The sequence below is a fragment of the Mchenga conophoros genome, linkage group LG2 (genome assembly GCF_057382185.1).
Source record: "Mchenga conophoros isolate Kocher_MC1m ecotype Shallow Benthic linkage group LG2, M_conophoros_male_GT1.1, whole genome shotgun sequence".
NCBI classification, from domain to species: Eukaryota; Metazoa; Chordata; class Actinopteri; order Cichliformes; family Cichlidae; genus Mchenga; species Mchenga conophoros.
In genome coordinates this window covers 13,319,506-13,332,588 of record NC_140527.1, presented here as the reverse complement: position 1 = coordinate 13,332,588, position 13,083 = coordinate 13,319,506, and positions in this window count along the sequence as shown.

Sequence of the window (13,083 nt, the reverse complement as noted above, 5' to 3'; positions counted from 1 at the left end):
TGTTACGAGTGTACGGACGTTCATGTTGGCTGCTAATAAACGCCTGGCATACAGTTACAGCGGACTGGTTATTATAAGCAAAACCTACATGGTGTCAGAAGTGGGATATCTTAGAAATCCTGCACAGTCCAAGAAGAAAAGCGGAGCCGGTAAGGACGACGAAAAAAGCAATCACCGCACAACATGGCGGACGGATTCCGGCGCCCAGATCCTCTCATCTTTGACGGCAACGTCGCTGAAAACTGGCGTAAGTTCGAGCGCGAATATGACATCTTTATCGCCGCTGCCCACAGTGACAAAAATGCTAAGACTAAGGCCTATATACTCCTCAATCTGGCGGGACCAGAGGCCATTGAAAGAGAGCGATCATTCACGTATGCCCCCGCAGTCATATCAGCTGAAGGCATAGTAGAAGTCGCCGCGGAATCGAGGGAAGACCCCGCATGTCTAAAGCGAAAGTTCAGGGAGATTTTAGTTGGATCTGCTTTTAGTCCTTCGTCAGTGAATATGTGTCCCACGTAGCTCACTTCTTTAAGTCTGAACTTGCACTTTTTTGGATTCAGTTTGAGTTTTACTTGTCTGGCTCGCTCCAGAACCTTTTTTAAATTTTTGTCATGCTCCTCCATATGTGAGCACATTAAAGAAAATGGCCAGAACCTGCAGCTTTGGTGCACTACAAGACGAGTTAATCAGAGACAGATTAGTATGTGGTATAACCAGTGACAGCGTCAGACGTTCCCTTCTTAAAGAGACGGAACTCACTCTTGCCAAGGCGGTGCGTATATGCCAAATAAGCGAGCTCACAGATCAACATAGCAAAGCCCTCTCTACACCAAAGCATATTACATCTGCTAGTGTGGACACTGTACAGATTAAACATGGCAAGTTCAAAAGGAAAATAAATAAACCTCTAACGAACATTCAAAATTGCAGAAACTGTTGCGGTTCGCATCCAGCCAAAAGGGAGCAATGTCCTGCTTTCGGACAACAGTGTCACGTCTGCAAAAAATACAATCATTACAAAAAACAATGCAGATCAGCAAAACCACATCACAGAGGCAAACAAGTGAACCAAATTTCAGAGGATGCTGACCCAGACAGTGATGAGACATTTTGCATTGAGCACCTAACAATGGAGGGTGAGAACAATCACAACAAAGAAGGATACTGCACAGTCAAAGTTTCTGATAAGGCCCTCAAACTAAAAGTAGACACTGGGGCAAAATGTAACGTAATCTCACTAGACACTTACAGAAAGATCGGCAACAACGAAACCCTATTCAAGTCACAAAAACAGGTAAATCTTGTTGCTTTCGGAGGCACGAAGATCAAGACCACAGGCACAGTTACTCTCAAGTGCAAGCTAGCTGGACAGTTATATGACCTGCAATTCCAAGTTGTAAAACACGATGTGCAACCCATCATCGGATTAAAGGACAGCGTGCGAATGAAACTGGTTAGTTTCAGCAAGGAAGTCTACCAAGTTGACACAGATCAGGATGAGACACTGGCGCAGAAAGTGTTTCATGAATACACAGACCTGTTTGAAGATGAAGTTGGTGACTTACCTGTAACTTACTCAATGAAACTCACTCCAAACGTGTCACCTGTCGTCAACCCTCCAAGACGCGTTCCTGTTCCTATGCAGAAAAGAGTTAAAGAGGAACTTCAAAGAATGCAGGCCCTGGGAGTAATTGAACCAGTGGAGGAGCCCACGGAATGGGTATCTAACATGGTCGCAACACACAAAAAGAATACAGATGATGTTCGTATCTGCATTGATCCAAGGGATCTGAACAAGGCACTAATGCGACCTCACCATCCCATGCGAACTGTGGAGGAAGTAGCTGCTCAGATGTCGGGAGCAACCATCTTCTCAGTTCTGGATGCAAAGAGCTCCTTCTGGCAAATCAAACTAGATCCTGCCTCATCTCTTCTCACTACGTTTGCAACACCTTTCGGCAGATTCAAATTCCTGAGGATGCCCTTTGGCATCAACACCGCTTCTGAAGTCTTCCAGAGAGCCATGGAACAAATATTCATGGGATATCCATGCGCAGTGATAGTGGATGACATCATAGTGGGAGGCAAAGGAATAGAGGAGCATGACAAAAATTTAAAAAAGGTTCTGGAGCGAGCCAGACAAGTAAAACTCAAACTGAATCCAAAAAAGTGCAAGTTCAGACTTAAAGAAGTGAGCTACGTGGGACACATATTCACTGACGAAGGACTAAAAGCAGATCCAACTAAAATCTCCGTGATCAATGAAACGCCACCACCAGAGGACAAGACGTCTCTCCAACGTTTCCTGGGAATGATCAACTACCTGGGCAAGTTCATCCCAAACTTAAGTGAACTGTCGGCACCACTTCGTCAGTTGCTTCACAAGGATGTGGTGTGGAGCTGGACTCAACATCAGCAGGATGCTTTCAACAAACTTAAAGCATGCCTCACTAGCCCACCAGTACTTCAATACTATGACATGCACAAGCCAGTGACTCTCACATGTGACGCTTCCCAGCATGGTCTGGGGGCTGCATGCCTTCAGGACGACAAACCTGTGGCATATGCATCAAGAACTTTAACTCCAACGGAGAGAAGGTACGCTCAGATAGAGAAGGAGTTACTAGCTGTAGTGTTCGCATGTTACAGGTTTTACGACTACATCTACGGAAAGCCAGTGGTGATTGAAACTGACCATCAGCCTTTGGTCAAAATCCAAAACAAACCTTTCCACACAGTCCCGGCACGGCTACAGCGCATGATGCTACGATTACAAAAGTTCAACTTGACTCTGGTGTACAAGAAAGGCAAACACCTTTACATCGCAGACACACTCTCTCGCACACCAACGCTGGATGAGCAACCTCTAAAGGAAGAGGGGCGCGACTTCGAGGTAATGACACTTCAGCTCATCTCACCAAAACGCCTACAAGAGCTCACCGAACACACCTCAAAGGACGTTACCCTACAGACACTTGCTCGCTACATCCAGCAGGGGTGGCCAAAACAAGCAAGTAGTGTGCCTATAGAAATAAAACCATTCTTCAGCTACCACGATGAACTAATCATCGACAACAATGTCATTATGAAAGGCAACAGAGCCATCGTTCCAGCATCACTACATGAAACCTATCTGCAGGAACTACACAAGGGACATCCAGGCATGGAGTCTACAAAAAGGAGAGCAAGGGACAGCGTATTCTGGCTGACAATAAACTCTGACATTGAGAACAAAGTCAAATCATGCAGCATTTGCAACAGTCTAAAGCCTCACCAACAAAAACAACCCCTGAAACTACACCAAATTCCTGATCTTCCCTGGTCCATCACAGCCACAGACTTATTCGAATGGGACAATCGCCACTACCTTGTGCTCGTGGATTCATATTCTGGATGGTTTGAAATAGATAAACTTGAAAACCTAACATCTGCCTCAGTCATTAACAAACTCAAACACCACTTCTCAGTACATGGGATACCACAGAAACTGTACTCAGACAATGGCACCCAGTTTACCAGCCAGACCTTTCGTGAGTTTGCCACACACTGGGAGTTCATACACGTCACAAGCAGCCCTGAGTTCCCTCAGTCAAATGGACTCAGTGAAAGAGCTGTCCGGAGTGCTAAAAGACTCCTTGAAACATCAAAAAGAGATGGAACTGATTTCTATTTGAACCTGTTACATCTACGCAACACGCCACGAGACAACATTCTTGGCTCACCAGCACAGAGGCTGCTATCAAGACGAACGCGGTCAACCCTTCCTGTGTGCAAAAAACTGCTAACACCAACAGCAAAAGTGACAACCACTATCAAAACTCAACTCACAAAAAAGCGTAAAACTCAAAAACAGCACTACGACAAGTCCAGCAAGCTGTTCAGTCCATTAACACCAAACGAGGTGGTGAGATTACAAACACAGAGAGGACATGACAAGATTGGAGTTGTAAGTAAAGTATGTGCTGAACCTCGCTCATATGTCGTTGAGTCGGGTGGAAAAGAATACAGGCGCAACAGACAACATCTTCTGCCTGTGAGCGAGCCTCAACCCGAAAAGCTCGCTACAACACAAGATGAACTGGACTCATCTCGACGAGCGGATGAAACTGAACCTAATAAAACACAAACCAACAAACATGAAACAGTTCAAGTTCAACTCGACCCACCACAACATGGCACAAAACAGTCAGAACAGGTGATAACACCTACAAAATGCCAAGTACGCTCTGATGACAACTTGTACCGAACCAGATCTGGTAGAGTGTCTAAACCGAATAGTAAATACGTGGATTAAAAGCACACCGGTGCTGTATTTTCTGTTTTGAAATGTGTTTTATCTCGTGTTATGTTGTTGCATACTTGTCGTAGTTATGACAATGATTACTGTGAATTTTATTTGATATTTGAAGCCTCATTTTGTTGTGTAATCCATAACCTGATAAGTTCTTCCATCACGGTGGTGTTGTTTGATTTGGGTTTGCCTGGAAAGTGCAAAATTAAGAAGAAAAAAAAAAACTGAAAAGGGGGATGTAGATAACAGCAATGTTATGTTTGTCCATACTGCCTCCTGTTGCTGCCGTTACGGAGAGTTCCAGCAGGTGTCGCTGTGGTTCTCTCTAGATGTTATGTGTACTTCCTGTTACGAGTGTACAGACGTTCATGTTGGCTGCTAATAAACGCCTGGCATACAGTTACAGCGGACTGGTTATTATAAGCAAAACCTACAGACTGCCATACCCGTTGTGTGTCTGTGAGCAAGGGAGGGAGAAAAAGGAGAGTCGAAAAGTACGAGCTGTCACCGACAAGAAGCGGGAGATGGAAGCATGTAAATATAATGATAACCACTGCAGCCAAGAAGAGTGCCTTACGAGCCCAGTTGTAAGTAATCTATTAAGACTCAACTTTACACTGTGTTTGTGTTTTCCTCTGAAACAATAAGTCCCATTGGAGCAGCCTTTCAACGCCTCTCTCTGTCTCTCACTAGCAAACTTGACCCAGACAACAAAGTAAAGCTAGTTTTCGGCTACGAGCCGCGGACCTTCAGTAATAGCAATAAATTACATTCATGTAGTTGTAAACAGCATGATAATATATTAAGTAATCCAAAGTATTCAGAATACGTTACTCTCATTGAGTAACGTAACGGAATACGTTACAAAATACATTTTGGGGCATGTATTCTGTAATCTGTAGTGGCATACATTTTGAAAGGAACCTTCCCAACAATGTGTATACAACATGCCTCATTCACACCACCACTTCCAAACACAAGTGCAAACTAATCTACATTCACACACATTCACACTCCGATGAACACATCGAAGGCAACTTGAGGTTAATATCTTGGCTCGACTGGGGAAGCCAAGGATGGAACCACCAACCTTCCAATCAGTAGCTGAGCTACGCCACAGCCACCCACAACACCAGTGTGTCTGCAGACACAGGTCAAGAAGTAAACTTTACACTAATTAGTTTATCTTTCCACTTATCCATCGCGTTTTACAGCTGGTCACAACAAAGATCTGTGGAAGAACAAAAAAATGGAGCAAAAATAAAAATGACTAAATTTAAAGATTATACAACAAACTCTCTGAGCACAACTTTTAATGAATACAAAAAACTGCAATTTCACTGAAAAAAAGAAAACTAAACCCATCAGACACACTCTTCAAGTTTAAATTGAAATCTCTAACACAGCAAAGTTCATGCCAATGTTCCTTTGAGCAAATCTCAGCTTGTCCTTCACTGGAGCTACTAAGCCTCAGACCTTTATTCTCTCGCAGACATGCTGCATGTACTTGCACATTATCAGGACAACACCATTATTTCTTCCAAACTCAGCCGGGCTCTGAAAGGGTTAAATGAAACCAATGTGCTCGTACACACTCCCAGAAATCTCAGGATGATTTATTGTGTGATGCTGTGAAACAGTGACTCACTTTCAGATTCATTATCAAAAACATGCACGGTGAGGGAACCGGCCTACGTGCTTTATTCAAGATTAATCAAGCTCTAATTGACAAACCTTGTGTAAAAATTCATCAAAACATAATTAAAACCTTCATCTTGGGAGGTTTTCTGTGGTGCAGTCTGTCAGTAACACAGCACCATCTATGGATCAAGGTGATCGCTCAGCCTGCAGCATGAATTCAGTCCTTTTGTACTAGCTCAGTTTTCTCATATCTTAAAAATCATCTCTTCATCATGTGACTATCCTGTTATTCAAAGCTGTGCGTCAATCATTCAGAGCGAGCTCCCTGCACTGAAACCACATCACCAAAAGTAAAGGCAGCAGCAGTCCAATTAGGGCAATGTTTAACAATGTTTCCCAAATGATGTGACAGGCATAGAGTGAAAAACCCAAATCTCCTGTGAGTTTACGGCCAGACGTCTGCAATTGACTTAAATTGAATCAAGCCGGTCTGATGTGTTGTTCAAACTTCTCCAGCCTGACAATGCACGCTTCTTGGATGATAAATAGAGCTGCTAAAACATCTAATTTGTGAGGCTGCTGGCTCCGCAATTGAAAAGCAATCAATACGCCCATTAGCTCCACTGCCATTACTTTCCAAACATGTGAGCACTCTCCAAACGCCCTCAGAGCACAAAGTCATTGACGCAGATATTTGTAGACAACCATTTTCTTCCACACACCAGCATGTGGCTACAGGCAACTAGCAAACCCAGACCCACTGATGTCCAACATATACGAGATTCTTTCTGTCTGCAATGCTGTAAAGCTCTCATGCATTTTTTTTTCAATAACTGGGAAACTGGATGTTAATGCTGAGGAGTACTGTGATTGTACAGATATGAAAATGACTGAAACATTTTCATATCTGCACAGTTCTTTCCAGCAGACTGTACTATGAAGGATCATCGAGGTACCTTCAAATTGAACCTCGGGTTTTCAGTATTCAGTAACTGAAGGCGGTTCACTTTTTCCCTGAGGTACATTGCTATGGCAACATTTGCTCAACCCGTTCTCACTCCCAAAGCGTAACATTTTACGCTAGGTGACAAATCGTCACCATATTACGCTTTCGGCTACCCACCACGTTCCTAAATGACGACCTCGGAAAAAAGAGGACATATGAGAACCGTCTGGACTGAATCTACACATGTTCGCTCTTTTTCTTCAAATCGCTTAGGGCTAGGGATAAGGTTAGGTTTAGGGCTGGAATACAGGGCTGGAACGTCTATTACCGCGGGAGTGTCATTCACTGGATTCCAGCCATAACCCGCCGCGTACCATAAGAACGCCGAAGGTCTCCTTTCGCGTTCCTCAGGAACGCCGCGGGACGTGACAAAACGTCGACATGTTACGCCTCGGGAGTGAGAACGCTCTGCATTTGCTACAGGTCTAACCTGCTGCAAAGCAGATATGTTCCCAAACAGTTATCTGGAAAATAATGTCAGCAAGATCCCTCTGACTTCTTTGTGAAAAATAATCTGCTTATGTTGAACTTGTTTTGTAGTTCAAACTTCACATTTCAAATGTATTTCAATAGATTAGGTTTGTCCTAACGTTAGGGTGAGACCCGCGCTGGCAACCTGCAAAACCACATACAAGAAGCATAAACCACTGCATTTTAACCCAAACTGTAATCTTTGCCTAAATCTAATCAAGTTGGATTTGTATCGCAAACTCAGGTATCACGAGTAAGGGCATAATTCCCCTGTAATTAAAATCAGTTTCAATGCATTTTATTTTAAATGACTAATTACATTTACCTGGATGGTCGTACACTAGTATAAGGCGGTAACAGATCAGGTTTTTACAGCAAAGAAATTTTAAGTATTGCACAACTACATGCATTTTATTTTTGTCTTGGTCATTTTGCAGAAAAACTAATAATATTATACTAAATTAGGCTTGACTCCATAATTAAATGGTCACAGAGGTCAGCAAATCTTAAAAATATTCATTTTTCCATTTAAGCTGGTCAAGAAGAGCATTGCCTGTCACATTTATATTGGTCAAATAAAAGAACAGTAGAATATTACACCCTGAAAAGTACAGAATATTCATGTTATTACGTGTTTTTAGTTACGCAGTACTTAAATTTACATACAGTATAATTACTTCTTTGTTTCTTGTAAAAACATGACTTATTACTCTCTTATTCTAGTGTACTGTCTTTACGTATTTGTAGGTAAATATAATTACATTGTAATTTCAAATAAAAATACACTGAAATTCATTTTAATTACAGAGAAATTCAGTCATTGTTTACGTCTTGAAAGACAAATCAATAGATTGAGACTGTTTTACTAAAGCCTGCTTTTTTACCTCCTTGTTCCTGACGATGGACTCTACCTGGTATTTAAACAGCTGCTGATTGGTACGTCTGCTTGCTGTGCTCAGTCATTACATCATTCTTTGCAGGACTATGTTAAAGTGGAATTCAGTCCTGTGTTGACAGTTTGCTATTGTATTGTGTTTGTTTAGACTAAAACACTCGGTGAGTCTCTCGTCATTAGAAGCAGATTATTAATCAGGCTGTTTGGTCTGTGTGGGCATCCCTGTAATATAATTAAGATCAATGTTTGTGTATTTAAAGTTGTTGTGTGACTTGATAAACCTGCGTGAATGCCAGCATCCTAATGGAGCGATTCACTTTAGCCCTGTCTCATTAACGCGCAGGGTAAACAGCTAAATAGCTCTGCGTCTCTGCCCTCCCACCCCACCTCCTCGTCTTCCTCCCCCTCCTGCTCGCTCATGCCTTTTCACTCCCACAACTTCGTTTTATATATTTTTACAGTTATTTTAATGAGCGCATTGTCCTCATGCCCTCAATAGAAGCGATGTCCTGGGACGTTTTTTACGAGTACATTCTCAGTTTTATATGTGTTGCAGTTTTTCTTCCAGCTTAGGCCAAATGATCTCATTGGTCACCTTGGATATTCGCTCCTCCCATGCATGTGATGCTGTATAAGGTCACTTAGCAACAGCTGCTGGATCCCGCTCATCAATCATATGTGTCTGCTGATGTTTATGCGCTTTCATTTCGGCTGCGTGTCCATAATGCCAAATGTGGCTGCCTGTGCCTTGTTGCGGGAGCGCAGAGCGTGCAGAGAATGAAAATAAATCTGGACGGAGAGAAGAAGATGACGCTGCCCGAGGACAGACGCTAATGTTGATGGAGAATCTGCTACACTGATGGTGTCGGTAATGACCACGGTCATTACGGGACACTCTGTTCATCTCCACGCGGCTGTGTCCTGACGATATGAATATGTATGATGGCGGTAGTTTGGAAAGCTCCAGACTAACTCCCCCAGTGGGTCTGTCCTGTCACCCAAAGGAAGTCACATTTGCTGTGGAGTCAGTCTCGAGCTCTGATGATGAAGCGATTCACCGTCTCTCGCGAAACACTTCAACTCCCTCATATCCCCCACCTTCAAGAATATCATATAAGCTCTTGTCTTTTTGTTCTTGTTGTCATAGAAATAACATCAGTGTAATCGTTGCGCATCATATTTTGTTTCAAACACTCTGTCACATAGAAAACTAATGATAAATGATAATGTTAAAGAGTTGTTTTTTTATGTTTCTGTGGACAAAACATGATTTGTTGTCATGGCAGCACAGCACTTTTAAAGAAGCTCAAGCACAAACCAGTTTATGAGGCACAAACCAGTTTATGAGACTCAAATCAGCAACAAGAGCAACATCAGAATCAGAATCAGAATCGTGTTTATTGGCCAAGTATATGTGCAGACACATACAGGGAATTTGGTTCCGGTAGATGGAGGCTCTCAAGCACAGCAATGTAAATCACACACACACACACACGTCTATATATACACATTACACATACATACACAAAGCTGTGTAAACCAACTATAAATAACGAATCTAAACTTATATACATAAAATACAGAAATGAATGAGGTGGAATGAATACTACAAAATGTACATAAGGTGCAGCTGCAGTCTGGCAGTGGGAGCAGCAACATAGGAGAGTCCTCCTGGCTGACTCATCACTACCACATCCTTCCTCAACTTTCAGCTGGTATACAGTCCAGGATTCAGTGAGAAGATAGAGCTTCCAGAAAATTTCAGATGCATGTGGAAAGAATACTTCAGATGGAATTCAGGATAGAGCCTGAACAAGCCATGTTTTTCTTGCTTTCGACATAGAGGAGCAGCATCTCTCCTTGAAGCACCTTACATGTGGCTGATTTTCTTATAATGCTTATAACCATACCTTCTATCTACACATGTAGGCTGGAGGGTAATTCTTCATCCACTTTACAGGAGGACCCCACCTGCAGTTAACTAACTGGCCAAGAAATGAGATACTGTACACCCTGCACAGGTTTCCAGTCTATCACAGGGCTAACTTTCTACACCCAACTGCTTTTTCTATCTAACATTCATACACATTTGTGCAACGATTAATGCATCAGAGAGCAACTTGGGGTTCAGTGTCATGCCCAAGGATCCTTACGCATGCAGACAGGAGCAGATCAACTACTTAAGTTAAAGAGTGGAAAACATGATGAGATTATGGCATTTATTAGCTTCATGTTTTTGTATTTGGGGACTTGTTGGGTGTATTTTTAAAGACAGAATGTTTTTCTTGGAGAATCCAAAAAAATGATGTCAGAGGCAATAAACTGCATGATGTGCATCTTTGGATGCATCATTGTTAAATTAATTAGGCTAACTGTTAGGTTCAGCTAAACCTGAACTATCTGATATTATCCTTTCAAAGACTATCCCAGCTTTTGCATTGTTGGAGGAAATTAAAACTACAAAAAAAGACAAACGAATAAAAGCTCAGTCTTTGTCCGAAAAGTGCAGCATGCCCACTCCACTGGTCTGACACGATGTCAAGTCTTTAATGGAGCATCTTGTCATGCAGTGCCTCTACACAACAGCCACATCCCAGCTGCTGATAAACCTCTTCCAGCTGCCCACATCAGATCACAGACCTCATAAATAAATGAACAAAGTGATGCTGACTTATGCTGCCTGGAGACTTAGCTTAGCAAACAAGAGGCTCAGTATGTTAATGCCCTCTGTATAGATTACAGTGGGTACTAATTCATGTAGGAGGAGGTAATTTATTGGGTTTTCATAGAGGTCCCCACTGGGAGATAAATGCTGTCTGTCCGGCGCTCTGCAGAGACCTTTGCGAATTCATGAAGTGGAGGGTAAACATTGTTTTATGGACTCTGTGGGGAATGCTTTTAACATAAGGAAAGTATTGCACTTTGTTCACCCCGTGGAGAAACAATGCATGACTTAAACCATGACTGTGATATTTATTTTACTGCTTTACTGGTTCTATATACATTAAATGCAGCATTCATTTCTGATTTACATCAGAGAATGTTAAAAAAGCAGAGGCTAAAGGTCAGATTGCAGAGGGCAGACCACACACAGTCTGCCTGAACTTTGTGAGGGGAAAATGTTTGGATTGAATCGATTTCATTAGTACCCCACACTCTGACAGGGAAGGGTTCCTGGGTTAAAATGTCAGCAGATGTTTAGTTTTATCGTTTTGACTTTTCAGAGTCAAACTCATCTCTCAGCAGCTGCGTTTCCAACTGTATTAAACACAGTGGTTAAAATAAAACACCATAAAGGCCTCCAAGAGGTTCCTGTTCACCAAACCAAGGCTAACAGCAAAACTGTGAACACACAACAACAGTAAGAAGAAGAAGTCATGTACCGTAGCAGCCCCAGATCATCAGTATGGGTTTATATGGACAGACACAGCTGAAGTCATTTTCACCCCAAACACTGGGGGAGAATTAGGACAGGACATTGCCTGTAGTTGTATTTTCTGTATGTATCATACAAAAGGAAATGGTCTGCAGCAGATTCTTGGAGGTAATCTTGCGTTTTGTGGAGCTTGAATAGACAACACAGGAGAGTGATGGTGTACCACCTGAGATCACGGAGCTGTCCTCGCATCGGAAAACCTACAGAAGTTCATACTGTTCAAGCTTCACACGCTGCATGTTTAGCCTCCCGGGCTGGGAGTCTAAACATGCAGCTGACTGGAGCATTTACATTGTTACACATAATTTGTTACATAATGATGAGGAGTTCAGGGTTTCTGTGTACATGTGAAAATGACTGATGATGATGCCAAATGGTGCAGTGCTTCAAAAACGTATTTCATGGCCTAAATGAAGATTATTGGTAATTACCAAAATCATTTTTTCTGTAATGGTTAATCCATCAGTATTCACAAGATCTTCAATCAAAATTATGAATGATAAAATATATTTATTGTTGTTATCCATTCATGAGTTTACTAACTTACTGCTTTAGCAAAGCACATTATTGTTTTACGTTTTAATTAGGATGCCAAGTTAGAGTTCTTTATTTGTATTCATAAACAGATAAGTTTCAATGTACAATTTCTGACTTCTCAGAGATGTTCACGATGTGTTATCACGATATGTTATCACGATGTGTTATCACGATATACATTTGAAAATTTGAGATAACGATATAACTGACGATATAATTGACACTAGACAAAATACTTTACAACCCCACAACTTCATTAGTGCAAAAAAACCCCATCAATGTATTTTCACTTAAACAAGCAGCTGTTTTTTATGTGCATTAAAGTTATATAAAAACGTAACAGTGCAAATGCAAATTCCTTGCTGACAGTTTAACCAAAAGGCATTTCCAGTGGAAATTGGCCGACTTATCTTCAGCATAACCATGTATAATATCCACAAAACTTAAAAAGAGGTTATACACACACAATACGGTAATATTATGTTGAAGCGCAGTACGTATCACTCTGCGAGGCGCCTGCCTATGGTAGCCGTAATGCTCCGACAATCCATCAAGCGGTGCGGCTTCGTAGCTTAGCAAAGTCATACTAAAACATTTGACAGATTTTCGAGCGCCGTGTACGACATAAAATCGTTTCGAGGTCAGTAAACACACCCAGAATTCATACATAAGGCACACGGGATTATAAGGGGCACTGTCGATTTTCAGAAAAATCAAAGGATTGATTTTAAGTGTGCCGTATTTTCCAAACAACACGGTAATAACGACGGCCCGCTAGCATGCGCTACCAAAAATAGTGCTTT